This window comes from Monodelphis domestica, chromosome 4, assembly GCF_027887165.1.
Source record: "Monodelphis domestica isolate mMonDom1 chromosome 4, mMonDom1.pri, whole genome shotgun sequence".
NCBI classification, from domain to species: Eukaryota; Metazoa; Chordata; class Mammalia; order Didelphimorphia; family Didelphidae; genus Monodelphis; species Monodelphis domestica.
Window position 1 is genome coordinate 404,786,812 of NC_077230.1, and position 17,895 is coordinate 404,804,706.

Consider the following 17,895-nt stretch of genomic DNA (forward strand, 5'->3'; position numbering starts at 1 on the left):
TCAACGGTTTTTGTTACTAGTAAGGCTGTAGCAGCTACTCCTCTAAGGCATGGTGGTGCTCCTGCTGCTACTGGGTCTAGTTGGGCAGAATAATAAGCAATTGGGCGCTGAGAAGGTCCCAAAGTCTGAGTTAACACACCAGAGGCTACTCCTCTTCGCTCATGCACATATAAAGTAAATGGCTTGTTGTAATCTGGGATGCCTAGAGCAGGGGCAGACATGATAGCCTTTTTCAGATCTGTTAGAGCTGACAAGTGTTCAGGCTCTAATTTGAGGGGTTCAGGAACCGAATCCTTTGTTAATGCTATAAGGGGTTTAGTGATTTCCCCATAGCAAGGAATCCATTGTCTACAAAACCCTGTTGCTCCTAAAATTGCTCTCAGCTGTTTCTTAGTGGTAGGAGCACTCAATTTTTGAATGTTCTCAATTCGTTTTGGAGAAATATAACGAGCACCCGCAGTCAAGATGAATCCCAAATATTCTACTTTTTGGAGACACCATTGAACTTTATCCTTAGAGATTTTATGTCCTCTTTTGTGCAATTCCAAAAGAAGGTGTTTGCTATCTTCTTGACATGTTTCTGCATCTGTTGAAGCCAAGAGTAGATCATCTACATATTTGATTAATTTGCTATTTTTAAATGTTATATTGTCTGTGTCTTGGCTCAAAATTTGCTCAAATAAGCTCGGACTTTCGACATAACCCTGTGGCAGCCGACACCAGGTTAATTGTGAGCCCTTCCAGGTGAAAGCAAAAATATGCCTGGAGTTTTCATGTATTGGTATGGAAAAGAAAGCTGAACACAAGTCTACTACTGTAAAGTATGTAGCTGTGCTAGGAATAGATGAAATAATAGTATGTATGTTAGAAACTACGGAGTGTCTCTTTATAACGTGATTATTCACTGCCCTTAGATCCTGTACGAATCTATAGATGTGTTTGCCATCGGGTCCTTTTTTTGGTTTTTTAATTGGCAGGATGGGCGTGTTGTATTCAGATTTGCAAGGGATTATTATTCCCTGTTCTATTAATGAGTTAATAACTGGTGTAATACCCTCAATTGCCTCCTTTGAGAGGGGATACTGAGGGATAGAAGGAGGTGGGCTAGATTTAGTTTTTATCTGCACAGGAACAGCAGATTTAAGTAAGCCTACGTCAGAAGAAGATGTGGCCCAAAGAGACTCCGGTATATCTTTAGGTATTTCAAAAATGGAAGGTTCTTTTGCCTCCTGGTTTTCCGAGAGAAGTACAGGGAGTAAATTTAAAGATTCCTCTGGTACTTCTAATGATAATGAGCCATCTGGGGAGCAGGTTATTGTGGCTCTGAGTTTGCATAGAAGGTCCCTCCCCAGCAAATTTAAAGGGGAGTCAGGCATCAAAAGGAAGGAGTGTTGTACCTCTAGGGGTCCTACAGACACCATTCTAGGAGGAAGTCTTTTAACTCTTTGGGTTATTCCTGATACTCCCATTACATTCTCTGAGCCAATAGAATAACATTGTAAATCAGGTGTTCTCTTTAATACAGACCAGGAAGCTCCGGTGTCTAATAGACAATCATAATAGGTGTTACCCACTTTTAAGGTAACATGGGGTTCATTAGTATGGGGAGGGCAGTGGATAGGGACAACGGGTAGTAGGACATCAGGGTCTGGGAAATCAAAGGTTGTATCCTCTGATTCCTGTGCCCCAGCCCCCCCCGGGCACCATCATTGTGTTTGGGATATTCCTTGGGCACCCCCCTGAAGGGCACCCCTCTGAGGGTCATTAGTACCTCGAGTAATTTTTGGACGAGCGCCATTTCTCATATATTGTTGAGTATTATCATTAAAATTTTCTTCAATTTGAGCATTGTCATTAAATTCCCAATTCCTATTTCTATAATTCTGGTTTCTAAAGCTCTTATTTCTATATTCATTATAGTTATTTCCATAGTCATTATTATAATTTCTAGAATTTTGGTTTCTATAACCATTATCATAATTTCTATAGTTATTATTTCTAAAACCATTATTAAACTGTGTATTCCTTCCAAACATCTTAAGAAAGGTTCTACATTCCATCATTTTGTGGCCCTTCTTCTCACAGAAGTGGCAAGTAATGGATTGATAATTGGATTTCTGGAGAGGGGCAATTGTCGTTGGTTCATTATCATGCCCACTTTCTAATTTAGTTATCCTATCTATTACACATCTCATTTTTTTCTTCATTTCCTCCATGTCATCATTATTCTCTTTCTCCTTTTCCCTTAAAAACATATATAGCTGTTTTTCGCAATTCTTCAAGGTCCATATCTGACCATCTTGGGCATTGTGTTTTAAAATAATTTTTAATTACTTTGCAAGAATTATTTACAAAGATTCTTCTAACTTGTCTTAAACTATTCTCTTTATTTAAGTCCCAATCTAAGTATCTGTCCCCAAACTCGATAATTCTGTCCATAAATCTGGAGGGTGTTTCATTTTCCTTTTGCTTAATTTTTTCCAGTTCCATCCACTTATCTGTACTGTCCGCACATTCCTTCATGGCCGTGAGGATGGCCTCTCTACAACGGTATAGTTGTAGATAGTCCTCAGGATTATTATAGTCCCATTCGGGATCCTGAGATGGCCAATGTGCTGCATTACGCCCCCGGGTTTTGTTGACATGAGCAATTATTTTATTTTTTTCACGTTCACTTAAAAAAGCCTGTAGTAAGCTCTCAACGTCCTTGTAAGACGGATTATATTGAAAAAATATGTCTCCCATCTTTTTTGTTACTAGAAAAGGATCTTGTTCATATGTGGGGATATTTCGTGTAAATTCATTTATTTCTTGGGGAGTAAATGGTATCCTATGTCTTAAAGTCACCACATCCCCATTTCGTCCTATTTCAGGTACTTCTCTTAGAGGAAACAGGCCTCTAGTTGAATTTTGCACCTGTGGGTCAGTTTGACAAGGACAGGTTTCTCTAGGAGGACAAGATCTCCCTTGCATTGGAATTTGGTTTTCTGTAGGAGAAGGAACATGAGAAGCTGGGATTGCAGGGGAAGGGTTTTGGGGATTAAATTCAGACAAGATTTGCACTGCACGAGAGAAGCAGTCTGTTAACTGGGCTATAGGGAAGGTGTTTTCCATCTCTATTTCAGGGAAGGAAATTTCCTCATTCAAAGGTTCAGAAACAGGTCTGTTTCTGGTAGAGTGGGTGTTTGCCCATTGATCCTGTAAGAAACATTTTAGATCTTCTAATTGGGCTTGCATTTTATCCTCAATTTTTCCTATTTTATCTTCCATATCTCCCATTTTATCCTCAATATTTCCTATTTTATTCTCAATATTTCCTATTTTATCCTCAAGTTTTTCTATTTTATTCTCAATATTTCCTATTTTATCCTCAATTTTTTCTATTGTATCCTCAATTTTTTCTATTGTATCCTCAATTTTTTCTATTTTATCCTCAATATTTTCTATTTTATCCTCAATATTTTCTATTTTATCCTCATTTTTTTCTATTTTATCCTCAACATTTTCTATTTTATCCTCAATATTTTCTATTTTATCCTCATTTTGTTTTATTTTATCCTCATTTTGTTTTATTTTATCCTCATTTTGTTTTATTTTATCCTCAATATTTTTTATTTTTTCATCTCTAAATATAGTATTGAGGAGTACAAAAATGACAGTACCTATTAATATAAAAATTTGGAGGTATCCTTCATTCCTCAATGCCCCTACTTCTTCAGCTGCCATATAATTGTCAAAGAATGTAGTACTCATTTTTATATGTATATTTTGTAATTTCACAAAACACGTGGGGAGCAGGGCAAAGCAACAAACTTTCCACAGGGTTTTTTTTTTTTTTAATCCAGGAAGTTGTTCCTTAAGGGAAAGGATATTTAGAAACAGTTCTTCCAGCCAGGACTTTAGAGTCCTGTTGCTGAGATTTAAAAACAGCTGTTTTCTGTCTATCAGAGTCACACAGCTGGGAAGTATCTGAGGTCCGATTTGAACCCAGGACCTTCTGCCTCTAGGGCTGGCTCTCAATCCGCTGAGCTACCCAGCTGTCCCTTAAGATTAAAGGGAAGAAAAAGAAAAAACTGCTGATTCCAATTTAACTTAAGGAGAAAAGAGAAAAAGTTTTTTATACTCACGTGTTCTAGCAGCTGTGTCTTTAAGCCAAGTTTTTTTTTTTTTTTTAAAAGGACTAAGTGGTGAAACAGTATAGTAAAAAGGCAAGGAAAAAGTTTTATTGAGAGGATTCTTTAGACTCCCGTGTGGTCAGCCACAATGTTACAAGGGAATCACTTTAAAAGACTGATATATATTAATTTAAGGTCGCCAAGGAATCAGCTATGTAATTCCTAAATGAAAAACTCAAGTCAGCCGTCAGCCTTTTTTGGAGTTTAATTACAATAGGAGCAAGAAAGGAATTAGAGATATATATAGAGAGAGAAAGGGGAGAGAAGGGAATAGGGCTTAAATACCCCTTCTGTTTAGGCTGGGCCAAAAGGCCCAAGCCCTTAGATAGCTGGGGCAAAGAAAAGAGATCAGTCCCTTTCACTCACGTGTCCAAAATGGAGAAACAGTCTCAGAGGCCCCCACCTTCAGCTTCCTTCAGAGCAAGCTTCCTCAGAGCCCAGGAACCACCCTGACCAAAACTCCACTCTCCCTCCCTCCAGTCTCCAGACCCTCCTATCTTTAAGGACACCATCCAAGTTGCCTCCCCTCAGTCCTCACATCTACCAATCACTCTTCATCAATTTCCCTGTCAATGGAGGCTCTCGCTTAACCCAGGACCGCCCAGAGGTTTCTGGCTTTTGCACATGTCTGTTGAAGGTCATATTTTTCAAATGATTAAATCTATACTCCTTTGCTATAGCCCTTTCTAAATCCTGTTAACTTGAGTATGGTAGAGATTGGAATAATTAAATTTTGATCTAGGCTGCAGCCCTTACTCAATCCTATTAGGACTGAATAGGGTGGAGTATCTCCATTGTATCAATTCTAAAATCAATCAAGACTCAAAGAAATTCCTGTTCTATGCTCAAGCATAGGTCAAAGTCCTTTCCATTGTTCAGCAAAAGGGTTTCTGTCCTAAAGTAATCTTAAGAAGGGAAGAGAAGGAACCTCCCATGCCAATGGAGTTCCCATTCCAATAGACTATCAGTAAGAAATTTTCCAAGTATGAAATATCCCAATGGTGAAATTTTCAACAATTATAAGTCTAAGGAAATTTGAGGTTTACAACTGTTAGCAGCTTTTATTTACAAAGAGTTGGAAGAGTGACAGTGGGAAATGTAGAAAAGAGACAGAGCCTTAACAAGCCTACCAGTCCTCCAGTGAAGTCTGGCTCAACCCCTGGCAAGGACTTCCCCAAGTCCGGATCTCCATGTGGATTTTCCAGTAGTCCTCAACCAGAAATCCTGGTGGTATCTTCAACCAGAGTTCCACCAACACAGAATGACTCCAAGGAAAAGAAAGTAGCTCCACTCACCCATGCAGAATCTAGGGAAAGAGTCTCCTCCAAAGCCAAGGCAGGAATCTCCAGAAACAATCTCCCTAAACACCAGGAAAGGAATGGTAGAAGGCCATGCTCATCTCTTCTTTTGTGCTCCTTTTCCACATCATTTCCTGTCTCTCCCCCTTCTTCATAGAAACCAATTGCAGTCTTTCAATTTGCTTAGTCCTAACCAGGGCTGGACAGTCCCCTTTGGAGATGAGAGTTTTTGACTTGTGAACTCTCTTACTTAAGTGTTGAGTAGGGGTGCTTTGAGTTCTTGATTGAGTTCAAAGTTGCTAATTGATTTCATTAAAAATAGACAAAGAGAGATAATTCTATATTCACACTCTTCTAATGCAAACTGTTAGTATTAACAAGGAAATAACCAACAGCAAAAAACATTCCCCCTTTCTGTGTGATTTGTAAACTTGTTTCATAAAAATAGCAAAATCTAAGAGTTAGAAAGGGTCTTAGACATACCCTAAATCATATATTTGTTAGACATGTGACCATGGACAGGTCACTTCATACATCTAAACTTCAATTTCCTCATAAAAATGAGAAGGGCATTTGATCCAGCCATACCACTGCTGTGTTTATACCCCAAAGAGATAATAAGGAAAAAAACATGTACAAAAATATTTATAGCCGCGCTCTTTGTGGTGGCAAAAATTTGGAAATGAGGGGATGCCCTTCAATTGGGGAATGGCTGAACAAATTGTGGTGTATGTTGGTGATGGAATACTATTGTGCTCAAAGGAATAATGAACTGGAGGAATTCTATGTGAACTGGAACAACCTCCAGGAAGTGATGCAGAGTGAAAGGAGCAGAACCAGGAGAACCTTGTACACAGAGACTGATACACTGTGGTACAATCAAAAGTAATGGACTTCTCTACTAGAAGCAATGCAATGATCCAGAACTATTTGGAGGGACATATGAGAAAGATGCTCTCCACATCCAGAGAAAGAACTGTGGGAAAAGAAACACAGAAGAAAAACAACTGCTTGAACACATGGGTCGATGAGGCAATGATTAGGAAAGTAGACTCTAAAAGATCACCCTAGTGCAAATATTAATAATATGGAAATGGGTCTTGATCAATAAAAATTTATTTTAAAATATATATATTCCAGAATTTTGCCAATGATCAAAATCAAGCTCCCTACCTAGTTTTCAGAGGGAAAATTCTGTTGTTTTGTTTTGTTTTGTTTTGTTTTTTAAACAAGGACATTTACCCTTTCCAGTCCTGTAGTTACTTTCCCATGCGGTCAAGAGTCAGTCAGTGACTCAGTAAACATCAATTAATTAATCAACAAACATATTCTATAGTTCATCTGGACCTGGTGAATTGAACTCTTGGACCCCTCCATGATTTCTTACTCTCTCATCATTTATCTTGAACCAACTCCTTGTTAGCTATATTTGTTCTGCCCTTTCTAGTTCATGGGTCATACTCCCTGATCTAGGCCTGGATTTTGAAGTGGCTTTTCTCCTTGCCAAGACTTGCTCCTCTGTTTTTATCCATGATTCCTTTCCATCTGTCTTCAGCAGGAACCTTTTTCCCTTTTCTTTGATCTGTTCCTAGCCACTCTCTTTGTCTGATGCCTGCAAGCATATTAATGATTTTGCAGTTCTTAAAAATACTCTCAAAACCGACTGGAACAACCTCCAGGAAGTGATGCAGAGCGAGAGGAGCAGAACCAGGAGAACATTGTACACAGAGACTAATACACTGTGGTATAATCGAACGTAATGGACTTCTCCATTAGTGGCGGTGTAATGTCCCTGAACAACTTGCAGGGATCCAGGAGAAAAAAACACCATTCATAAGCAAAGGATAAACTATGGGAGTGGAAACGCCGAGAAAAAGCAACTGCCTGAATACAGAGGTTGAGGGGACATGACAGAGGATGGACTCTAAATGAACACTCTAATGCAAACACTATCAACAAAGCAATGGGTTCAAATCAAGAAAACATCTAATGCCCAGTGTACTTACGCGTTGGCTATGGGGGGTGGGGGGGGGGAGGAAAAGAAAATTATCTATGTCTTTAACGAATAATGCTTGGAAATGATCAAATAAAATATATTTAAAAAAAAAGAAAAAAAAATACTCTCAAAACCAATGAACCATTTCTTGGTCCTCATCCTTTTAACTTTTCTTGAAGCTTTTGACATTGTTGACTACTCTCCTCTCCATGACACTATGCTTGCCTGCTTTTTCTCCTCCCTCTCCATGCCATGCCTGACAGCACTCCCTCTGCATTGCAGCCTGCCATTCTAGTTCCCTAGCTCAGAATAGCAGATTCAGCTCCAGGGCCTCCTGCAGCTGTTCTCCTATAGTGTGACCTCTGGTCTTCTTGCCATTTAGGGTTGGCCTTTCAGATAGAAAAGTTATCATATTCCTCCTGAATTCTGAGCTTTTCATTTATCTTATTTGAATATTAACCATTTTCTTTCTATTATTTCTAAGCCAAAGATCTTTTTTTTTTTTAACAAAGAATACAAACACAAAATAAAACACGAATAGTTCTACTTTCTTGGCCCATCTACACCAAGTCTATCCCCTCTTTGATCTTCCTCTTGACCTCAACATGGATTTTCAAAGTCTTTTTTTATCAGTTCAAAAAGTAATTTTTTTGTTCTTACTTGAAGTCTTTTGCATTCATCCCCAGCTTCAGAACATTTTGACTTTTAACATGAAGTCTGAGTTAGTCAAAGTTTTCATTACATACACATGGTCTATTTAGATAATGCTCTCTTTCCTTCCTTGCCAGAATTGTTTTTCTTGGTGTTTTCAGAATGTCATTCTTGAGAGCATTCTACCCCTTTTCCAGGTGATTTCCCTTATAGAATTTTAAACCAGGGGCTCTCATCTGTCCTTTCTCTGAACTCCAGGTAATGCCTTTTTTGAACTAAAGATAATGATATTTTTAAATAACAACAGAAAATGTGAACATTTTCACCTTTTTTTTTTTAACCTTAATTGCCAAGTGAAAAATGACCAAAGAATAGAATGGGCAAGTTATTGATAACTCCTCTTTTCCTTCAATGAAGGGCCTCCTTAACATTTTCTGTGGAATCTAGGGGAAGAGACAATATAGGCTAGTGTCTCCTTTGTGTAATGATTTTTCTTAAATGGCCCAAGAAATAGATGGGACCAAAAATAGACCAAGAGTAATCGAAGGAGAGGATGCACTAGTTACTGGCAGTTTGTAAGGTCAACATTTTTATTGAGGGCTCACTTCACACAAGGCACAGAATAATAATAGATTTGGCCTTTTCCTCCTCTTTTTCCCATCCCCTTGGACATAGCTCTACAGATGTTTTTCATTGGCATTATGAACATCCCTCTCTCCTTGCCTCTCCTCTATCTGGCCAGCCAGCCATCACTTGTAACAAATAACCAAAGAGAGAAAAAGAAAAGCCCAACCAAACCAACCACCTGGTGAAAAAATGCTCCTGTCCCCAAGTTCTCAGCTAAAGCACTAAACAAGCTGTAGCTCAAAAAGCAGTGTTAGGGTACGATAAGAAACAATGACTGAACAATTCAGAGAAGCACGAGAAGACTTCATTGAGCCATTGTAGAGTGAAGCGAGCAGAATCAGGATCACAGGCTGCTCAGTGACTACAGCCATGTAGACAGAACAGTAAGGTAAACAGGAGGCCCACGTAATTGTTCAGACCAAGCCTGGCCCAGAGGAGGAGTTGACTTTGGTCCCTGGAGCAGTGTTGTACAGATGCTGCCAGATGTAATCAGAGTTGTGGGTTGGTTTTGATGAATGGCTTTTGGGTTTTTTGTTTGTTTTTTTAATATTTGTTACAAGAGAACATGGTGAGGTGTATGTGTAGAATTGAATTAAAGTTAAAGCCTAAAGCATCCATTTTGAGAACTACTTTTTCTCTGGGTAGCTTTTCAGTTGCTTCATCCTACTACTGCTGACTTCAGAAATTAGAAGGATCTGTTTGAATGCCCAGTCTTTCTGCTGAAGCACATTGTAGTTCCCCTGCAATTCAGCAGCTGCTCCTTGCTGTTACTGTAAAGCCAGTGTGGTGATGAGCCTCTCCTGACTTAGTGAGGCCAGTCCCCAAGACAGCAGAAAGAGGCCATTCTGGACCCAAGCCTTTGAGATCCCAGGATCATTGCCTCCCACCCATGGCCACAGGGAGGCATCACAGTTACTTATGTAGAGATGAAAAAAAGGAGTGCCTGTTTTTGTTATTACCATGATAGCATGCTCATAGCCAAAACTAAAGATTTCAAAGAGAATTGTTCCGGATGGGACAGTGTCAAGAGGAGTTAACCAAATGCTTTGCACACTTCCTGTTCTGGGCTTGCCAGCAGGGATCACTGGGTCAGTCACCACATTATTTGAAGAGAAGTGTTTTGTCTTACAAACTCTCTGCTTAAAAAATTATTTCTGAGACGTTTCAGAAAACACTAGTGTAAGACTTTCATAATAGCAGGAATCCGAGTCTGAATGGCAGTCAGATTAAAAGCTGTGGAAACAGGTGTGATCCATAAGATAAAATCTGTGCGTGAGTCCAATTTTTGTTTACAAAAATCTTTCAAAAATCTCATACTCTTCTTGATCACATCAGAATTCAGATCTGATATTTATTCTTACCAAACTCATGGCCACTTAGATAAGCACTTATTATCATGGGGGTAGAAATCGAGTTGAAGTAATAACCAAAACCCTTTGGTCTTTAGGAAAAGGAAGAGAAGGGAATAACCATTCATGAAGGGTTTACTATGTGCCACACATTGTGCAGGCACTTTATAGTTATTATCTCATTTTATCTTCACAGTAACCCTAGAGAGGAGATGCTATTATTATCCCCATTTTACACTTGAGGAAACTAAGAGAAGTGACTTGCTCAGAGTCACACAGCTTGTAAGTGTGAGGCAGGATTTGAGTTCACCTCATTCTGTTTCTGTGATTTCTTCATTTTCAAAAGGTTATTTCCTTGGAATGGATGTAGAGTAGCCAAAAGATATCAAATTCTCCCTTTGTCATTAAAATAAATCTTATACACCCAGAATCGTTTGTTTTGTCATTTTCATCCGCAGATTTATTTGAATTTCAGCATTGTTGTCCCTTAAACCTTAAAATTCTCCTTTGCTTCACCACATTGTTTCTATTTCAGTTGTTTTCCATAGTCTTGGAGCAGTTCAGAGCACTTCAGAGTTTTTGAAGGCCATTGACACTGCTTTTAATTTTCATGGTTATTTCTGCCTTGGTTTTAGTAACAAATATGTGGTTGGAAGAATGAAGCTTAAGATTTGAAAAATGGTTTTAACTCTTGAAAGCTAAGGGGCCTTCTAGTGACTTGGGTCAATATAAATCTTTGTCCTAAACAGAGTTTAGAGACTGATGTCTCTGGCCTGTGGGACAGGAAATAAAGCCAAATTTCATAATGTTGAATCCTTCAATTTGTTTTTGCCTCTTAAACCATTTGCCTTACAAAGTGAAATCAAACTGTTTGGACTGAAATCACATGAAAATATCATTTCATGATCCTATTTCTTCTAAAGGTCCAAACTGAGAAGAGAAAAAGATAAAGGGGTAAACAGTTTATTCAACAGACATTTCTTGTGTACCTACTATGTATGTGCCAGGTACTGTGCTGAACCCCAAAGATAGGGTGAAGGGAATAAGTATTTATTAAGCACCTGCCAAGCCCTGTGATAAGTGCTTTATAAATGTTATCTCCTTTGATCCTCACAACAACCCTGAGAGATTGGGGGTTGTTATTATTCCTATTTTATAGTTGAGGAAACAGCTAGTAAATGTCTGGGGCCACATTGGAACCCAGGCCTTCTTGACTCCAGGCTAAATGAAAACAAAAATGAAATAGTCCCTACCCTTTAAGGACTTACATTCTGTTGGGGAAAACTAGTAACATGTACATTGTAAGGAAATGCAAGATCTATAAATATATATGTCTGTGTAGACATATAAATAAATGCAAAGTAATTTAAATAACCATTAAGAACTGGGGAGATCAGGAAAGGCCTCATTTAGAGGAGACACTTCAGTGTTGAGCCTTGGTGGTATTTAGGAAGTTGGAGAGGTAAAGTGGAGATAGGTGACAAAGACACAAGCAAATAACAAAATGTGTGTATGGGAAACAGCAAATAAGCCAGTTGGGAAGAGCCATCTTGGATATATACATGTCTTTCCCAGCAGGCTGGATCAACTCTATGAAGAAAGAAATTATTCATAACCTAGAACACAGAACAAACATTCATGAAAATAAAAAGTAGACTAAGAAAAATTTTGAACAAGTCCATCGTGTGGGGGATTAGTAATATTTTACTTTTAATAATTATTTTATTAATTTAATTAACTATTTCCTAATTGAATGTAAAAAATTTTAACAATCATTTTTGAAAATCCATTCCTTGAGAAGGCGATCAATTTTATTTCAGTTATATATGTGAGGTCATGCTAACCATATTTCCATATTACTCATGTTACAAAAGAAAATACAAAAATAAAAATAAAGAATGTTTGTTATGTTTTTTTTTTTTTAAAGAATGCTTCAGTCTGCATTCAGGATTCATTAAATATCTCTCTGAAACTTTTTTCATCATGAGTCCTTTGGAATTGCCTTGAGTCATTTTCTTAATCAGAGTAGCCAAGTCTTTCACATCTGATCACCTTGTAATATTGTTGTTCCTGTGTGCACTGTTCTGGTTCTGCTCACTTTGCATCATTTCATATAAGTCTTCCTAGGATTTTCTGAAACTATCCTGCTCATCATTTCTTAGAGAACAGTAGTATTCCATCACATTTATATACCACAACTTGTTCAGTCATTCCCTAATTATTGAGCATCTCCTTTGTTTTCAATTCTTTGCCACCCCAAAAAGCCCCTATAAATATGTCAAATAGGCTCTTTTCCCTTTTCTTTGATCTCTTCAGGATAGAGACTTAATAGTAGTATTGGAGAGGCACAGTTTTTTGCCCTTTGGACATAGTTCCAAATTTTCTCCAGAATGGCTGGACTAGTTCATAACTCCACCAACTGTATATTAGTGTCTGCATTTTTCCATATCCTCTCTAGCATTTGTCATTTTCCTTTTCTTGTTAGCTAATCAGATTGGTGTAAGGTGGTGGTATCTTAGAGTTGTTTTAATTTGCATTTTCCTAATCAATAGTGAGTAAAAATATTTTTTTCTTCTGAAAACTAATAGTTCTTTATCCCTTGATCATTTATCAATTAAGGAGTAGCTTTTATTTTTTATAAAGTTGGCTTTGTTTCTCATATATTTGAGAAATTTGTAGCAAAAAGAAAAAATTTCCCAGTTTCCTTCTTATTTTGACTGCATTTTGTTTGTTCAAAAACATTTTAATTTCATCAAAATTATTTAATTTTCCATAATTCCTTGTATTTATTGTTTGGTCATAAACTCTTCCCTTAACTGTTTAGTAATATTTTAATATATTAAATCCTGTGCAAATTATACAATTGGTCTATTAAAAAAAGTAAAATCTTCATTTCTTGTATAATTAATATTTTTAAATGTCTGGTAAATTTCAATGTGCTATAGAATTTTATTTACTATTCCTCAAGAATAATTTTCCTTGGGGGACAGCTGTATGGCTCAGTAGATTGAGAGCCAGGTCCAGAGATGGGAGGTCCTGGGTTCAAATCTGGCCTCAAACACTTCCTAACTGTGTGGCCCTGGAGTCTCATCACCCTCATTTGCCTAGCCCTTACTGCTCTTCTGCCTTAGAACCAATACACAGTGTTGATTGTAAGATGAAAGGTAAGGTTTAAAAAAAAAAATTAGTTTCCTCCTGCCATTCTGATGAGGTATACTAAACAATATGTTACATACCCAGGAACTATTTTAAAAGAGAATTTAAATTTTTTTTCCATCTTTGGAAATTTTTTAAATTTATTATTGTATTGCTATGATTTCAGAAAGTTAAAGCCAATTTTGCATTAAGGGTATATTTGTAGGGGGAAAATATTAATCTCCATCACCAGTTTTCTTTTTTTTTTTATGGTTTTGTGATCTGTATACAGGAATAGTTTATTTAAAACCATAGTCTTATTTTCCTAAATTACTACTTCCCTACCCCTGCCACAGTTCAAATTGGATCTATAAGTGTGTTTTATTTCTTTAAACTCTCAACTCTACTCTCTTAGAAAATAGAATTGTGAGGAGGGTGGAGCCAAGCAGAATAAATATGAGCTGTCCCAAATTCCTCTCCAAGCAACTTTAAAATAATGGCTCAAAACAAATTCTAGCATGGCAAAACAAATGGAAGGATAAAGTAAAAATTTTTCATCCCAAAACAAGTTAGAAGTTCAACAGGAAAAGAAAGTCTGTCTCACTGGCATAAGAATCGAGCACAGTGATGCTCGGGCACACCCCAGAAATCTAGCAGCAGGCCTTGGAGATGTCTTAGATTGGCAGAAACTGCTTCTGAAGCTCTCAGCCCAAAGGGAGAACCCTTTACTGGCACTGGGAGCATGACTCTTGTAACGTTGCCTATACTCAGTTCCAGGTCAAAGTCCCAGAGTAAGGAAGTATAGGGACCCTAGTCCCAGTTCCAAGGCAGAAAAGAGTACTTGTGATCACTCCCAAACCAGAGCAAGGGCCAGGAGGGTGGTGAACACAGCTCTCTTTAAATCAGACCACCTTGGAAGATGAAAGGAGAGAGAGGACAAATTGGGGGAGGGGGGGGAATAGCATGGAAGAAAATGAATAGTAATCATAACTGAAAAAAAAATTTATAGAAAGTTTTCTGATAAAGACCTCATTTCTTAATATATTTTGACCTGAGTCAAATTTATAAGAATGTGAGTCATTCCCCAATTGACAAATGGTCAAAGAATATAGAGGCAGTTTTCAGGCAAAGAAATCAAAACTATCTAGTCATATGAAAAAATGCTCTAAATCACTACTGATTAGAGAAATACAAATTAAAACAACTCTGAGATACCCCCTCATACTTATCTGATTGGGTAATATGACAAAAAACAAAATAACAAATGTTGGAGAGGATGTGAGACTACTGGGATACTAATGCATTATTGACAGAGTTCTAAACTGATCTGACCATTCTAGAGAGCAATTTGGAACTATGCCCAGTGGACTATAAAATCATCCATACCCTCTGACCCAGCAATATCACTGCTCAATCTGTGTCCCAAGGAGATTTTTTTTTTAAAGAAAAGAATATGAGTGAAATAAAATAAAGCATGCGATGCTTAAAATAAATCACCCAGCTTACACCCCCTAAGAATGGAATGTGTAAGCGTCTGTTTTAGTTTCAAGGACTTTTGCTTATTTGCTTGGTAGATTTAGGAGGATGAGAGGCCCCCTTATCCAAGACCAACTCAGCTGCCTCCTTATCTTTACCCTTGAAAATTTAGGGTGATACTTTTTTTTTGAAACCCTTTCCGTCTTGGGGGTTAAGTGACTTGCCCAGGTTCACACGGCTAGGAAGTGTCTGAGGCCAAATTTGAACTCAAGTCCTCTCATCTCTAGGCCTGGCTCTCAATACACTGAGCCACCCAGCTGCCCCCTAGGGTGATAATCTTAACCCTCCTTATCCCCTCCGAAGTGATGCGCTCACATGTCTTGTTATTTTCTGATTGGGGTAGACTTCACACCTAGATTGTAAATCCTGGCCCCCAGACAAGGAGGGTCAGACAGAAGGGAGTAGGGAAGGAGTCTCACGTCAGGAACATAATATAATATCTGTATTTGCATCCAGGCGTTGCATTTGCCACTAGGGCATTTATCTTTCTCATAAAAAGAATAAACTTCCTTCTCTTCTACTCTCACTTTCTGACTCCAGATTTTTAATTTACATGAGGGTGTAAAAATGGAGACTTGAATCCAGGACTCCATTCCCCAGAAGTCCTTGCTCACTTTCCAGAATGCCTTGTAACCTCACCTGGGCCGAGATGGAGATGGGGTATTTAACCTCATTGTAAAGGCTACGTGCGTGCTTTTTTACTTCCGCTTCGGAGCAGACACTTCTCTCATTATGTGAGTGAAATTGAATTGGGACTCTGGCCCACCTAGCACGTGCCTTTCTTACTTGTATTTTCTTTATATTTTAATCTTCAATAAACCTCTAAAAATATAATACTCCTTGCAGAGAGAAACTAATTTCTACCTGCCTCAGTTTCCCCAAAATTTTAATCTTTACAGGGGGTGTATCGTTTTTATCCCACACAAGTTATGTACCTGTATAGATCAAAATATTTATTGTAATTCTTTTCGTGATGGCAAAGAATTGTGAATTGAGAGGATGCCCCTCAATTGAGGAATGGATAAACAAGTTACAGTGTATGATTGTGATAAAATACTATTGGGCTGTAAGAAATGTTGAGCAAGGTAGTTTCAAAAAATCTGGAAAGACCTATATGAAGTGATTTGAAGTGAACAGAATCAGAAAAATATTATATAATAATGCTGTATTGTATGATGATCAACTGTGAATGACTTGGCTACTCTCAATAATACAATGATCCAAGACAGTTCTGAAGGTCTCATAATGAAAAAATGCTGTCTACCTCTAGGGAAAGAACCGGTGACATCTGAATGTAGATCAAAACATACTATTTTTTGCTTCCTTTATTTTTCTTGGTGTTTTGGGGGGAGGGGTCTCTGTTTTCTTTCACAACGTGACTAATATAGAAATATATTTTATATGACTGCACATATGTGACCTATGTGAAATTGCATGCCTTCTCAGGGAAGAGGGAGAAAAGGAATGGGAGAATGAATTTGAAGCTCAAAAATTTTTTAAACCATTGTAAAAAAATTATTTTTACATGTAATTTTGAAAAATGAAATAATTTTTTAAAATAGAATTGTGAATTTTTAAAGACTTGAGAATTTTGATCAACATGAGGACCAACCATGATTCCAAAAGACTTGTCATGATACATATTACCCACCTGCTAGTGTAGAAGATATGATGGGAGTCACAGGGATACTTTGAGGCATTTTTTTTTCTTTTTTACAAAGCTAGTTCAGGAATTTGTTTTAACTATGGATGATAGGTGATGGGGGGTGATTGGTAGGTAGGTAGGTAGGTAGGTGGCAGAGAATAGCAGGCATAGAGTCAAGAAGACACATCTTCGGGGGCAGCTGGGTGGGTCAGTGGATTGAGAGCCAGGCCTAGAGATGTGAGGTCTTAGGTTCAAATCTGACCTCAGACACTTCCCAGCTGTGTGACCTTGGTCAAGTCACTTGACCCCCATTGCCTAGCCCTTACCACTCTTCTGCCTTGGAACCAATACATAGTATTGATTCCAAGATGGAAGGTGAGGGTTTTAAAAAAAGAAGACACATCTTCATGAATTTAGATCTGGCCTCTGAAACATCCTAGCTGTGATCCTGGGCAAGTTCCTGGACCCAGTTTGTCTTCAGTTTCCTCATCTATAAAATGAGCTAGAGAAGGAAATGGCAAACCATTCCAGCATCTTTGCCAAGAAAGCCCCAAAAGGGGTCATACACAGTCAGACACAACTGAAAAAAATGGAACAATAAATATAGATATATACAGATCTGAAGATATAGATATGTTTTTTGTAACAACTATGCCTGTTTTAATGAATCTGGGTTTTGTTGCTTTCTCAGTGAGGAGTAGAAGAATGTGGACCTGAATACGGAATAAAATTTGAATTTTATTTTAACTGGTATTTTGGAGTGAAAAGAGCCCAGGCCTTGGATTTAGCCCTAGCTCTGAATCAACCTCTGCTGTGACAGTTTAATTTTGTTGACCCTATTTGGGCAAAATCTCTTCACCTTTCTGAGCTTCAGCTTTCTCATTTTTGTGATGGGGGTGATAAGAGTTAAGATTGTTGGGAAGAAAACCATCCATGAAAACCTTCAAGCTCTGCTTTCTAATGTGAGCTTTTCTTGAGTTACCCATCTGTGAAATGAGGTAGTTGGTTCTAGGCTTCTGGATTTAGAGCAGGAAAGGACCTAAAAGTCATCTGAACTAACTTTCCCATTTTGCAGATGAGAAAAGTTAATAAATCAGGTTATAATTCAGATCTGATTCAAGGCCTCTGGCTTCAAATCAGCCTCTCTTCCCTGGCATCATTTGAGCTCTAAATGGCTGATTTTTTTTCTTCTTCCTTTTTTTTTTAAACCTTTACATTCCATCTTAGAATCACTACTCTGTATTTGGTTCCAAGACAGAAGACCAGTAAGGGCTAGGCAATGGGGATTAAGTGACTTGCCCAGGGACGCACAGCTAGGAAGTGTCTGAAGCTAGATTTGAACCTAGGACCTTCCATCTCTAGGCCTGACTCAGTCCACTAAGCCACCTACCTGCACCCAATTTTAGTATAATTACTGCTGAAGCCAGCACCCATTTGCCCCCAATGGCTGTGATTCTTTTTTTTTTTTTAACCCTTACCTTCT

At 38.0% G+C, this 17,895-nt stretch overlaps 1 protein-coding gene across 2 annotated transcripts in view; it reads left to right on the forward strand.

The window, feature by feature from the left end:
• DNAJC11 (DnaJ heat shock protein family (Hsp40) member C11) overlaps positions 1–17,895 on the forward strand; it is an 82,010-nt gene that overhangs the window by 51,975 nt on the left and 12,140 nt on the right. The window lies entirely within an intron of this gene.